This window comes from Acinonyx jubatus, chromosome E2 (genome assembly GCF_027475565.1).
Source record: "Acinonyx jubatus isolate Ajub_Pintada_27869175 chromosome E2, VMU_Ajub_asm_v1.0, whole genome shotgun sequence".
NCBI classification, from domain to species: Eukaryota; Metazoa; Chordata; class Mammalia; order Carnivora; family Felidae; genus Acinonyx; species Acinonyx jubatus.
Window position 1 is genome coordinate 12,455,687 of NC_069396.1, and position 15,760 is coordinate 12,471,446.

Genomic DNA, 15,760 nt, shown 5'->3' on the forward strand with positions numbered 1-15,760 from the left:
AGCTGATCTTCCTTGGCTAATAAAATTCAGGTAATTGTTTGGGAAAAAAGATTGAACAGTGTTTCATTTTTTTATTTTTATTTTTAAAAAGTTTTAATGTTTTATTTATTCTTGAGAGAGAGGGAGAGAGACAGAGCCTGAGCGAGGGAGGGACACAGAATCCAAAGTGGGCTCCAGGCTCTGAGCTGTCAGCACAGAGCCCCACACGGGGCTCAAACTCATAAGCCGTGAGGTCATGACCTGAGCCAAAGTCGGACGCTCAACCGACTGAGCCACCCAGGCGCCCCTGAACAATGTTTTCGTGAAATTGTTTTTACCCTGCTTCTAATTGAAGTTAACTCTTTTGGATAGGACCAAAGTCAGCGCTCACATTTTCAAAGGAAATGCTGATTTACTCTTGTCATCTGATTGGAGAAGATAGAATTTGACATTGCAGTTTCTTTCTAACCCTTTTAATCATTTTATTTAGCAAAAGGAAAATGAGATGGCTTCACAGCATTGATAGTCAAGTCTCTCATTGCCACAGTAGGTTGGCTGAGTTCCGGTAAGTTCCTTCCACTCTTCATTTGGGCTTCCTCACAGATGTTGCCCTGTGTTTATCTGCATTCCAAGTGACTGTGACTCACATGTCCACCTATTTTATTCTTCAGAATGATTTTCAAACTCTTCACATATGTGCCAGGGAAATTTTTTTTTTTCACATTTCTACTGAAATATATATTTGTTTCTTAGAATTTTATAGTTTCAGGGGTGCCTGGGTGGCTCAGTCAGAGTTAAGCATCCAGCTCTTGATTTCAGCTCAGGTCATGATCTCACGGTTCATGAGATTGAGTCCTGCGTCAGGCTCTGTGTTGAAAGTTCAGAGCCTGCTTGGGATCCTCTCTCTCCCTTTCAGATCTCCTCCCCACTCCCCCAAAAAATAAACGAACTTTTTTTTTTTTAAGAATTTTTCTGTTCCAAATTGATTAAGTTAAGAAATATAACTACATGTCTCAAAACATGTCATGCATCACTATGTTTTAAACTGTAGGTCAGGACCCAATAATGGATTGTGACATTGATTTAGTAGATAAAAACTAGCATTTAAAAAAATTGAAGTAGAGTAGAAGAGAAAAGATGAACATATACCATACATACAGTGAATATCATTTTGTGTAACTTGTTTATGAGTGTATATGCACAACATAACTTCATTTCTTTTTTCTTTTTTTTTTTAATTATTTTTTAACATTTATTTATTTTTGAGACAGAGAGAGACAGAGCATGAACGGGGGAGGGTCAGAGAGAGGGAGACACAGAATCTGAAACAGGCTCCAGGCTCTGAGCTGTCAGCACAGAGCCCGACGCGGGGCTCGAGCTCACAGACCGCGAGATCATGACCTGAGCCGAAGTCGGCCGCTTAACCGACTGAGCCACCCAGGCGCCCCAACATAACTTCATTTCTAACTGAGGGTTGTGGTCAAAACATTTGGAAAACACTGTTCAGGATGATACATCTACTTTGTCCCCTATGTTGCCAGGCACAGAGCACCGTGATGTAAGAGAAGCCTAGATTGTGTGCAGTGTGAGAGCAGAGGTATATAGCCTGGGCTCTGACCAAGGTCAGATGCCAGCATCTCCACAGACTGAGCTGAGAAACGAGGTGCAACAGGTAGGTTGGGAGGCTGATAAAGGACGTGGCCTAGGAAGCCCGAATTTCTCCACTGTCTGTTTTTCATTTGCGTTGAGGGTGCTGTAATGGCCATCACAGGATGGCCATTTATACTAAGATATTTATACTAAGATAAAGGATCTGTTACCTTCTTCAGTGAAGTCACACCATTTGCAGAGAACAATCTTTTCTTGTTCCCCACTGCTCAAACTAATGTAAAATCTGTCCCTATCTGTCCTCATCAAGAATTAGATGTTTTTATTGTTTTAGTTTATTATAATAACCTTATCTTCTAAAACTTAATGAGTGTTAAGAAATTTAAAGCTTAAAAGATTACATAATGTTGGGGTGCCTGGGTGGCTCAGTGAGTTGAGCATCTGATTCTTGGTATCAGCTCAGGTCATGATGTCATGGTCATGGGATCCAGCACTGGGCATAGAACCTGCATGGGATTCTCATTCTCTCTCTGCCCCTATCCCACTCTTGGGCTCTCTATAAATACATACATACATACATACATACATACATACATACATACAGAAGTAAAAGATTACATAATCTCTTCTTTCAACACGTGTGTTCCTTTTGAATTTCTAAGTTACCAGAACAAAAGCCTAATATATATATATTTTTTCCAAAGTCTAATATTTTAAGAATATTTGCATTTCAAGGGGAGCAGGAAGATGGTGGCAGATTGGGAGGACCCTAGGCTCACCTTGTCCCACGAACACAATTAGATAAATATCAAGTCATCCTAAATACCCCAGAAACCGACCTGAAGACTGACAGAACAAACTCTACAACTAAAGGTAGAGAAGAGGACACACTGAAGAAGGTAGGAAGTGCAGAGGCATGGTTTAGGGGGCAAATGGACCATGGCTGCTGCAGAGGAGAGGGAATTGTGGCCGCAGAGAAGGATGAGAGAGAAGAGCACACAGGCGGATGCATGAGGGGAATATTTCCCCAAGGCCGTTGGCTTAGAAAATGAGAGGGCCGAACTTCATGAGTGCTTGCAACCAGTGGGGCTTAAAGCCTGGAGTTTTAAAGGTCAGTGGATTTGGCTGGGATAGACGCTGGAAGACACTGTGCTGCTCCTGGAGGGAAGGCAGGCAAACAATCCAGGGGCATACCGCATGGGAACTGATTTGAAGAGTGCCTAGGGTACACAGTCGGGAGAGTATTTGCTGTTCTTAGAGCACATCTCTGAAGAGGCAGTGTTCACAGAGACACCTCTCCAGGAACAAAGGAGCTGACTGGCATCATTTCCCTCCCCCTCAGCATAAACACACCGACCAATGGGAAGCAGTGTAACACAGACAGTGGCTGCCCAACTTGCTTACACTAAGTCCCCCCCCCCCCCTTCCAGTGGAACTGCCTTTCTCAGTCATGCATATCTCAGTCCATTGTGGCAGGCCCCTCCCCCAAAAGACTAGCACAAACCTGTGCCCATACCATGTCTCCTAACAAGAGTTTTGCAGGTGTCTTAGTTCCAGTGGAGGCAGTAACTGGTCTCATTTCACAAGCAGACCAGAGCACTCCTAGTTAAAACTTGCCACATTCAAGCCAGGGACCAAACACTGCCCACCGTAGGCAAAGAGAGCCTCTGCAACGATTGACCTGAAGGATAGAGCATCCAGAACACAACAGCAGAGCACACACTAGAGACACTCCCTGAAGTGCCAGGCTCTGAGCACTACATGACCTCTTCTTCATAAGGCCATTACTTTCACAAACAGGACATATAACTGGCTTTTCTAACACAGAGAAGAAGGAAGAGGCTTAGACAAAATGTGAAGGCAGGAATTTATCCCAAATGAGAGAAGATAAGGCCACAGCCAGAGATCTAAATGAAACAGATATATGTAACATGCCTGATGGAGTATTTAAAGCAACGATCATAAGTATAGTTACTGGGCTTGAGAAAAGAATGGAAGACATCAGTGAGACACTTGCCACAGAGATAAAAGAGTTAAAAAAGAATCAGAGATGAAGGGTGCAAAAAAAATGAGATTAGGAATACACATGATGCAATGAACAGCAGCAGGCTGGAAGAAGCAGAGGAAAAAATTAATGACCTAGAAGACAGTAGTGGAAAGCAATGAAACTGAACAGAAGAGAAGAAAATTATGCAAAATGAGGATAGACCTAGGGAATTCAGTGACTCCAGGAGTCCCAGAAGAAGAAGAGAAAGGGGGCAGACTATTTGATAAAAAATAGCTGAAAACTTCCCTAATCTGGGTAGGGAAACAGATATACACATCCAGGAGGCACAGAGAACTCTCATCAAAATCAACGAAAGCAGGCCCACAGCAAGATACATTGTAATTAAATTTGTAAAATAGAGTAATAAAAAAAAAAATCCTAAAATTAGCAAGACAAAATAAGTCATTAACTTACAAAGGAAAACCCATAAGGCTAGCTGGAGATTTTTCGAAAGAAACTTGGCAAGTCAGAAGGTAGTGGCATGATATATTCAAAGTGCTGAATGGAAAAAATCTGCAGCCAAAAATACTGTCTCCAGCAAGTCTATAATTCAGAATAGAAGGAGAGATAAAGGGTTTCCCAGACAAAAACCAAAGGAGTTTGTGACCATTAACCAGCCCTGCAAGAAATATTAAAGAGGTCTCTTTAAGTGGGAAGGAGAAACCAAAAGTGACAATAAAGGTGGGAAACACAAAGCAGTAAAAATGACTATTTCTGTAAAAAAAAAAAAATCAGTCAAGGAACTCACACACAAAAAAGGATGTAAAATACATTAGCATATACCTAAAACATGGGAAGGAAAGGAGAAAAGAATGGATTCAAACCTAAATGACCATCAACTTAATATAGACTGCTATATGCAGATGTTATATACAAACCTATTGGTAACCATATATCAAAAACCACTAATAAATATGCAAAGAGTAAAGAGAAAGAAATCCAAATATACCAGTAAAGAAAATCAGTAAACTATGAAGGAGGGAAAAACAAGAAAGGATCAGGGAAAATCTCCAGAAACAACCACAAAACAAGTAATAAAATGGCAATAAATACGTGTCTATCAATAATTACTGTGAATGGACTAAATGCTCCAGTCAAAAGACATAGGGTGACAGAATGGACTTAAAAAAAAAAAAGACCCATCTATATGTTGCCTACAAGAATTTCACTTCAGACCTTAAGACACCTGCAGGTTGAAAGTGAAGGAATGGAGAAATATTTATCATGCAAATCAATGTCAAAAGAAAGCCAGAATAGCAATATTTATATCAGACAAACTAGACTTTAAAACAAAGACTTTTTTTTTTTAATTTTTTTTCAACGTTTTTATTTATTTTTGGGATAGAGAGAGAGAATGAACGGAGGAGGGGCAGAGAGAGAGGGAGACACAGAATCGGAAACAGGCTCCAGGCTCCGAGCCATCAGCCCAGAGCCTGACGCGGGGCTTGAACTCACGGACCGGGAGATCGTGACCTGGCTGAAGCCGGACGCTTAACCGACTGCGCCACCCAGGCGCCCCAAGACTTTTTAAACAAAGAAGGACACTATATAACAATAGAGTGGACAATCCAGCAAAAAGATATAACAACTTTAAACATTTATGCACCCAACATGGAAGCACCCACATACATAAGACAATAACAAACATAAAGGAACTAATCTATGATAATAATAACTAATAATAGGGTACTTTAATAATAATAGGGTACTTTAACACCCTGATTACATCAATGGGCAGATCACCTAAACAGAAAAACAACAAAGAAACAATGGCTTTGAATGACACGCTGCACCAGATGGACTTAATAGATATATTCAGAACATTTCATCCTAAAACAGCAGAATATACATTCTTTCAAGTGTACATGGAGCGTTCTCCAGAATAGATCACATATGAGGCCACAAAACAGGTCGTAACAAACACAAGAAGATTAAAGTCATACCATGCGCCTTTTCTAACAACAACACTATGAAACTAGAAGTCAACCACAAGGAAAAATCTGGAAAGATCAAAAATAAATGGAGGTTAAATAACATCTTACTAAATGATGAATGAGTCATCTAGGAAAAGAAACTAAAAAAATATGTGGAAACAAAATGAAAAGAGTTGTCCAAAACCTTTGGGATGTGGCAAAAGCAGCCCTAAGAGGGAAGTTTATAGCAATACAGGCCTACCTCAGGAAGCAAAAAAAGTCTTAACCTAACCTAACACCTAAGGGAGCTAGAAAAGAACAATAAAGGAAGCCTAAAGCCATCAGAAGGAAGGAAATCATAAAGATTGGAGCAGAAATAAATAATACAGAAACTAAAAAATCCATAAATAAAACAGAGGGGCAACTGGGTGGCTCAGTCAGTTAGACATTATTAGTTCAGGTCATGATCTCGCAGTTCACAAGTTTGCATCGGGCCCTGTGCTGACAGCTCAGAGCCTGGAGCCTGCTTCAGATTCTGTGTCTACCTCTCTCTCTGCTCCTCCCCTGCTCACACACACACTCTCAAAAACAAGTAAACATTAAAAAAAAAAAAAAAACACAGATCAATGAAACCAGGAACTGGTTCTTTCAAAAAAATCAATAAAATTGATAAACCTCTAGCCAGACTTATCAAAAAGAAAACAGAAAGGGCCCAAATAAATAAAATCACAAATGAGAGAGAAATAACAACCAACATCACAGAAATAGAAACAATTATAAGAGAGTATCTTGAAAATTTATATGTGAACAAATTGGACAATGTAGAAGAAATGGATAAATTCCTAGAAACATATAAATTACCAAAACTGAAATAGGAAGCAATAGAAACCTTGAACAGACCAATAACTAGCAGGGAAATTGAGTCAGTAATCAAAACACCCCCAACCAAAAAAAGTCCAGGACCAGATGGCTTCACAGGCAAATTCTTCCAGAAATTAAAAAAAAAAAAAAGTTAAAACCTATTTTGTCAAACTTCCAAAAAATAGAAAAGGAAGGAAAAGTTCCAAATTTATTCTACGAGGCCCACATTATCATCATACCAAAACCAGATAAAGACACTGCTAAAAAAGAGAACTATAGGCCCATATACCTGATGAACACAGTTGTAAAAATTCTCATTGAAATACTAGCAAACTGAATCCAACAATACCTTAAAGAAAAGTCATTCACCACAATCAAGTGGGATTTATTCCTGGTTTGCAAGGGTGGTTCAATATTTGCAAATCAATCAGTGTGATATTTCACATTAATACGGGATAAGAGCCATAAAATTATTTCAGTAGGTGTAGAAAAAGCATTTGACAAGAAGTACAACATCCATTCATGATAAAAACTCTTAACAAAGTAGGTTTAGAGGGAACATACCTCAACATAATAAAGGCCATATATGAAAAACTCACAGCTAATATAAATGGGGAAAAACTAAAGAGCTTTTCCTCTATGGTCAGGAACAAGGCAGGGATGTCCACTCTCACCACTTTTATTCAACATAGTATTAGAAGTCCTAGCATCAGCAATCACACAACAAAAAGAAATAAAAGGCAAGGAAGAAGTCAAACTTTCACTATTTGCAGATGACATGACACTATATATAGGAAACCTTAAAGACTCCACCAAAAAAAACTGCTTGAACTGATAAACTCACTGAAGTCACAGGATACAAAATCAACATACAGAAATCTGTTGTGTTTCTGTACATCAATGAGGAAGCAACAGAAAGAGAAATTAAGGAATCAATCCCATTTACAATTGTACCAAAAACAATAAGAATAAACCTAATCAGAGTAGAATAAACCTAATCAAAGAGGTGAAAGGCCCATATTCTGCAAACTATGAAATACTGATGAAAGAAATTCAAGACGATGCAAAGAAATGGAAATACATTCAACGTTCATGGATTTGAAGAACAAATATTGTTAAAATGTCTATCCTGCTCAAAGCAATCCACACATTTAATGTAATTCCTATCAAAATACCAACAGCATTCTTCACAGAGCTAGAACACACAATCCTAAAATTTGTGTGGAAGCACAAAAGACCCTAAGTAGTCAAAGCGATCTTGAAAAGGAAGAGCAAAGCTGGAGGCATCACAATTCCCAACTTCAGATTATATTACAAAGCTGTAGTAATCAAGACAGTATGGTACCTGCACAAAAATAGACACAAAGATCAATGGAACAGAATAGAAAATCCAGAAATGAACCCACAGTTATATGGTCAATTAATCTCCTACAAAGCAGGAAAAGAATATTCAAGGGGAAAAAGTCTCTTCAACAAATGGTTTTGGGAAAACTGGACAGCTACATGCAAAAGCATGAAACTGGACCACTTTCTACCCCATACACAAAAATAAATTCAAAATGGACGAAAGACCTAAATGTGAGATCCGAAACCATAAAAATCATAGAAGGAAACACAGACAGCAACTTCTTTGACCTTGGCCATAGCAGCTTCTCTCTAGATATGTTTCCTGAGGCAAGGGAAACAAAAGCAAAAATAAACTATTGGGATTATATCATAATTACAAGCTGAAACCATCAACAAAACTAAAAGGCAACCTATGGAATGGGAGAAGATATTTGCAAATAACCTTTTATAGGGTTAGTATACAATATAAAGAACTTATAAAACTCAACACCCGAGAATTCAACAATCCAATTTAAAAATGGGCAGAAGGGGCACCAGGGTGTCTCAGTCAATTAGCATCCAACTCTTGATTTCTGCTCAGGTAATGAGCTCACCGTTTGTGAGACTGAGCTCCACATGGAGCTCTGTGCTAACAATTAGAGCCTGCTTGGGATTTTCTCTCTCCCTCTCTCTCTGCCCCTCCCCTACTCACTCACTCTCTTTCTCTCTCTCTCAAAAATAAACTTTTTAAAAACATGGGCAGAGGACATGAATAAATATTTTTCCAAAGAAGATAAACAGATGGCCAACAGACATAAAAAGATACTCAACACTGCTCATCATCAGGGAAATGTAAATTGGTACTACAATGAGATCACCTTACACCTGTCAGAATGGCTGAGCTCAACAACACAAGAATTAACAGGTGTTGGCAAGGATGTGGAGAAAAGGGAACGCTTTTGCACTTTTGGTAGAAGTGCAAACTGGTGCAGCCACTGTGGAAACAGTATGGAGGTGTCTCAATACGTTAAAAATAGAACTACAATCCAGCAATTGCACTACTAGGTATTTACCTAAAGAATACAAAAATACTTATTCAAAGGGATACATGCACATGCATTCAAAGGGATAGCAGCATTATCTACAATAGCCAAATTATGGAAACAGCCCAAGTGTCCATTGATTGATGAATGGATAAAGATGTGGTAGATATACACAATGAAATATTTCTCAGCCATAAAAAAAAAGAATGAAATCTTGCTATTTACAACAATGTGGATGGAGCTAGAGAGTATTATGCTAAGTGAAATAAGCCAATAAGAGAACAAATACCATATGATCTCACTCATGTGGAATTTAAGAAATAAAGGGAAGAGGGAGAGAGAGAGGTAAACCAAGAAATAGACTTTTAACTATAGAGAACAAACTGATGGTTACCAGAGGGGAGGTAGGTGGGGGGATGGGTTAAATAGGTGATGGGAATTAAGGAGTGCACTTGTGATGAGCACCGAGTGATGTTTGGAAGTGTTGAATAAAAAAAATAATAAAGTGAGGGGCAGCTGGGTGGCTCAGTTGGTTAAACATCCAACTTCAGTTAAGACCTCATGGTCTTGAGGTTTGTGAGTTCGAGCTCATGTGGGGCTCTGTACTGACAGCTCAGAGCCTGGAACCTGCTTCGGGTTCTGTGTCTCCCTCTCTCTCTATCCGTCCCCTGTTTGCGCTGTCTCACTCTCTCTTTCAAAAATAAATACATTATAATTTTTTAATTAAAAAAAGTAAGAAAGTGGAGTAAACTTGAACTCTTAAAAAAATTGAAGTGTAGTTGACACATAATGTTACTAGTTTCAGGGGTACAACATAGTGATTTGACAACTCTATACATTATGCTATGCTCACCACAAGTGTAGCTATCATCTGCATCATACAACGCTATTACAATACCTTTGACCATACTTCCTAGGCTGTGCCTTTTATCTCTGTGACTTACTCATTCTATAACTGGAACCCTGTACCTCCCACTGTCCTTCACCTATCTTGCCTATGACCCCGCCCCCTCCCTTCAGGCAACCATCAGTTTGTTCTCTGTATTTATGGGTGTTGTTTTTATTATTCATTTGTTTTCTAGGTTCCTTATATGGTATTCATCACATCTTCTTTACCCATTCATCTATGGATGGACACTTTGGTATTGTACATAACATCTTCCATGTCTTGACTATTATAAATAATGCTGCATAAACATATATTTTCTCAAGTTAGTGTTTTTGTTTTTTCTGGATAAATACTGAGTAGTAGAATTACTGGATCATATGGTATTTCTATTTTTAATTTTGGGGGGAGGCTCTATACTGTTTTCCACAGTGGTTGTACCAATTTATATTCCCACCAATAATACATGAACATTCCTTTTTCTCCATACCCTCGCCAACACTTGTTATTTCTTGTCTTTTGATTCTAGCCCTTCCGACAGGTATAAGGAGTTATCTCATTGTGGGTTTGATTCATATTTCCCTTATGATTCATGATGTTGAGCATCTTTTCATGTATCTGTTGGCCATCTGTATATCTTCTTTGGAAAAATATCTATTCAAATTCTCTGCCCATATTTATTTGGGCTTTTTTTTTTTTCTCAACTGTTGAGTTGTATATGTCTTTATGTATTTTGGATATTAACCCTTTATCAGATACGTCATCTGTAAATATCTTCTCCCATTCAGTAGGTTTTCATTTTGTTGATAGTTTCCGTTACTGTGAAAAAGCTTTTTATCTTGGTGTAGTCCCATAGTTTATTTTTGCTTTTGTTTCCCTTGCCTCAGGAGACATATCTAGAAAAATACTGTGACAGCCAATATCAAATCAATTGTTGCCTATATTTTCTTCTAGGAGTTTAATGGTTTCATGTCTTCCATTTAGGTCTTAAATCCATTTTTTATTTTTGTGTGTGGTGTAAGAAAGTTAATCAGTCCACTTGTATCACTATCGTCAAATTTTTTAACCTTTTTAAGCCATTGATCTATTTTTGCAAATTGGAGGTATGTTATGCACTAGTAATAATGAAAATGCAAATGTAATAGCATAGTCATTTGATAGACAAGATTAAATGGCAATATAGTCTTTATATGCTCATGTGCAATCTTTGAGGATATCATTAAGAACATATTAAAATCATAGTTAATATTATGTATCAAATTTGAGAAAACATATACACACACCAAATTATCTTTTTACCTTTGAAGGCTTGACCTGCAGACCAACTGGGAACACCCATGGTTTGAAGATCTCACTTGAGAAATAACTAACTGCTGTAGAAGATGGGGAGCCATCAAGGAGAGTTAAATGGGAGAGTGACAGGTCAGGTTTTAATTTGACCATGTGCACGTTACAGGTGAAGAGACAGTAGAAAGGGACAGTGGTTAGAAGTCCATTTCTGTGCCTTAATTAGGATGGCAACAGTGGGAATACAGACACTAAGGCAAAAGGAGATCAAAACCATCTCCTTGGGAAGAATGCTTAGCCTCAGTACTGCCTCCCAGACGGGGAGAGCAGCTGTCACTAAGAACACTTAAGCACGGGGAGCTTATACTTCTCTGTACCACTATCCTATTGTGCCAGAATTTGTTCTTTTAAACTTCTGTTTTTAGGTCATTGTAGATTCACATACGGTTGTAAGAAATAATACAGAGTGACGTGGTATACTCTTCATCCACTTTCTCCCTGTGGCTTCGTCTTGTGTAATTGTAGTAAATAGCACAATTAGGAAATTTCCTTTGGTACTATCCTTCAACCTTATTCACCCGTTTTACATGCACTCGTGTATGTGTATGTGTGCGTGCGCGCGTGTTTAATTTCTCTGCAATTTTATCATCAGTAGATTTGTGTATCTGCCACTACCACAGTCCACATACAGAGCAGTGGTCCTTTGTGCTGCCCTGTGATAGCCACAGTTACGCGCGCACACACACACACACACACACACACACACACACACACCTCCTAAGCTCCTGGCACCTGCTAATTTGTTTTCCAGATCTGGGATTGTAGAGTTTCAAGAATGTTCTAAAAATGGAATTATACAGTATGTAATCTTTTGAGTTTGGCTCTTCATTGTAATTCCCCTGAGATCCAACCACGTTGCTTATGTGTATCAATAGCTTGTCTCCTTTTATTGCTTAGTATATTCCATGGTATGGATGGACCACAGTGTTTAACTGTTCACCTTTTGAAGGACATTTGGGTTGTGTCCAGTCTTCAGAATTGATTTTTTTAAATGTTTATTTATTTTTGAGAGAGAGAGAGAGAGTGCGCATGCACACACACACACACACACACACACACACACGAGAGGGAGGGGCAGAGAAGGAGAAGGAGACACAGAATCTGAAGCAGGCTCCAGGCTCTGAGCTGTCAGTACAGAGCCCAACGTGGGGGTCGAACTCACAAACTGCGAGATCATGACCTGAACCAAAGTCATCTGCTCAACTGGCTGAGCCACCCAGGTGCCCCTTCAGAATCAATTTTTAAAAATTATTTTAATTTCTTCTTCAAGAAAGTTTTCACTGCAATCAGTGGAAAAATACATGGAAACAAACAAACAAACTCTCCCCAACAACTAGTGTTAACAAGCTTGTGCTTATCCTTACACACTTTTCTCACATACGAATATGCAAACAAATACAAGTTATTTTTTGTGTGTAGAATAATGTGGTCGTATTATATGCTTTACACTGCAATTAGCCTTTCTCACTTTATGAAAATACTTTATAACATCCCTCCAGATGTCAAAGAAGAACTTCCCGTTTGCAGCAACACTACCTAGGAAATATCAAAACTGGTACGGCCACGGGCCAGGGGTTCTGGTCTGGACAGGAGAGGGTAGACTTGCCTCTCCCTGCTCTTCCCCGCAAAGTACAGCTCTTAACTCTGGAAACAATGCAGGAGACGACCAGAGAACTCTGCAAGGTGGAAAAAGAAAGGTGAACTGGTAAAGACACCAGGGCTAGAGGAACGACATAGAGGGAGGACATTTTACAACCCCTCACCCAACTGAAGGAAGCTACCTGCACCCCGCATTTTCCAGCCGCCACCCGAGCAGTAGAAGGCAGCCCAGGTGGAACAAGAGCTCTACCAACACCAGGTGAGGCAGTAGCCCCAGCAAAAGATTGGTTGGGAACTCGCTGACACCAAGCAGTCCCCCACTGAGGCACCAGGTGGCTGGAGACTCCAGCAGAGGAATCTCAACATGACCAGCACCTGGTTCAGGAAGTCTCTTTGTTCACATGCCTGCAGAGACCAGAGAGTCGGCCTGGAATACTCTTTGGTCCCCTCAGGCAGCACCGGCTGGGACCAGCGGAGCCCCAGTGGCACCAGATAAATTAAGCACCCTAAAATAATAGCACAGAGTCTCTGAAAATTAAATTGTCATTGGAACCACAGTCCAGAAAAGTAGGACAGGCCCACCTAGAAACCTTAAACGTGAACAGGGTGACTGCTTGCTAAAACATAAGACTCAAATAGGACCCAGAGCCTCCTAACAGACTAGCTGAAATGTCCGGGATACAATAGAAAATCATCTGTTACACCAAGAGCCAGGCTGACACAACTCAAATAGAAAAGACAGTCAACTGACCCAACACAGCGATGAGTAGATGTTAGAATCTCTTGACAAGGATTAAACAAACATTTTTTTAATGTTTCATTTATTTTTGAGAGAGACAGAGTGAGAGCGGGGGAGGGGCAGAGGAAGGGAGGGAGACACAGAATCCGAAGCAGGCTCCAGGCTCTGAGCTGTCAGCACAGAACCTGATGTGGGGCTCAATCCCATAAACTGTGAGATTACGACCTGAGCTGAAGTTGGACACTTGACCGACTGAGCCACCCAGGCTCCCCTGGGATGGTGCAGTCTTAGATGAGCCCCATGGTAACTCTGCGCGGTGGTTCATCCACCTTAGGTTCTAGTTTCTCATTCCGATTTTAGACCTTCCACTCTCTTCCCTTATGGTGGTTGTAATTGTTTTCCAGTAATACCTGTGGTCAAAAAGCAGTTAAAACTCTTAGGAATAGAGGCAAATGTGATGTCTGCCATCACTTTGAAAATATACAACTCGTCCTGGGAGACTGGTTATTGCCTCTGAAACCAGACATCAGAAGTCCCCAGTGCTGCCACTGGGGAGATTGACTGCTTATGTTCAGGTAAGATCTATGGATAAACTCTTCCAGATTGGACTAACAGAAAAACGGTAAGAAAAGTACATTTCTTCTACCATAAAAATTTTCTTACAGTAGCATAATCTGAAAACAATCTCTAATTACTACCTTTATTTTGCTATATTAAGCCAAGACACAATATAAAGGAAGAGAAAATGATTAGATTAAATGGCCTGTGTTGAAAAAAAAAATGACCTATGTTTTGTCATTGAACTTAGCTCTTGACTGCCATGGCTCTGGACTGCCCTTCAGGAAGGCATTCTCTCTCACCCCCCGCCCCCCCCCCCCCCGCCGTGATTTCAGAAGGTTGAAAGTTTGCTAGAACTCCCTGGTCCACGCTGGGACTGACTCTGGCTTAAAGGCCCCAGGCCAGATCAGACGTTACTTTCTTCTGTGACTTTCTTAATTGAGAACACTCTGCACTACTATGTTTTTTATTCTTTTCCTAATGGAAATCAGAAATGGAAAAAAAGACAAAACAAAACCAACAGAGCTGAGTTTTCTTTCCCATCTGGAAAATGTTTTTGCTGGCTTTAAAAGGCTTGGGCCAATCTGTACCTTAAAGGAATCAAACATTTTAGACACATTTGATACAACAGAGTGTAAATGTTTTTTGCAGTACAAATAGAGGATATTCTTGGTTTTTCCCACAAAAGGCTCCGATATAGTTGGAAAATCTGAGGTAGAGATGGCAGACTGGAGCTCAAGGTGTAATTTTTAGAGCCCAGAATTTCCTGAACATTTACAAATTTAAAGCTGAGAAATTATTACCACTAGGTGGCAGCAGAGACCTCATTTGAAGAATCTGCTCAGTTCCTCGGTCTGAAATGAGGTTGAGGATAAAGGTTAATCCAGACTAGCCTATACCTGTTTCTGTACTTGTGAAATGGAAGATCTGCTCACCTGTATGTAATTCACCCTAGATTGATCCAGTGATTGAACAAACATGTATCATCAGAAAAGTTGTTTCAAATCCTGCCCTGCACCTTCGCGAGTATGAACATTTCTCGCATACTGCTAAAACCTGGCCTTTTAACATTAATTTTAAATTGTCTTTTTAAATGAGACACCTTGTTAAAATTTATAAATGAGGAAGATGGATGCGGTCAAACCAAGTCTAGGAGCCTGGTGGGTGAGGCGGTGCAGAGGATTCTACCAATATCAAATCTGGAAGTCAGTGAGAAAGGCAGAAGCTGAAATAACGAGAAAATAAAATAACAACATTAATCTGGATTCAGGTGTATGTCTTTTTATAGACCATTGACCTTCACCAACCCTACCAGGAACACAGCGCATTTTACATTTGGGAAGACTGTGACCCACAGACATTCTGAATAATGAAGCTGGGATTAGAACGCGGGTTTCCTGTAGGTTAGCCTGACTTACTTCACTCACATTGCTTTAACAGCAAGAATGTACAACAATTCCTGATGGATGGCTTATATGAAAACGTCTTTATTTGTTTAAGATTGGTCCGTGACACAGAGCTGAGATGCATAATTCGTACATTGGATAATTGCATCAAATCATGATTTAAAGGGTGCCTGGCTGGCTCAGTCGGCAGAGCATGCGACTCTTGAGTTTGAGCCCCATGCTGGGTATAGAGATGACTAAAAGAAAATAACCTTCTTGAAAAAAAAAATCAGCAAATTATGGTCATGGATCCTGACTAAAAAGATGAGTTTTATGAAGGATACATACAAAATCCACAGTTAGAAATAATTAGCTGTAGAAGTACAGGATGCAGGGTTCGTACAGAAAAGGCCTAGAGGGTCTAGCTAACTGCATGTTTAGTAGGTGCCAACAATGTGTATTTATGGCC

The 15,760-nt window shown here is 39.7% G+C and overlaps 1 long non-coding RNA gene across 1 annotated transcript; it reads left to right on the forward strand.

The window, feature by feature from the left end:
• The first annotated feature begins 1,432 nt into the window (after nt 1–1,432).
• On the forward strand, nt 1,433–14,207 carry LOC128313228 (uncharacterized). The gene is made up of 4 exons (XR_008293617.1): nt 1,433–1,651; nt 2,323–2,486; nt 10,971–11,085; nt 12,510–14,207. It is a non-coding gene; the product is annotated as an uncharacterized LOC128313228 (long non-coding RNA).
• The last annotated feature ends 1,553 nt before the right edge of the window (nt 14,208–15,760 follow it).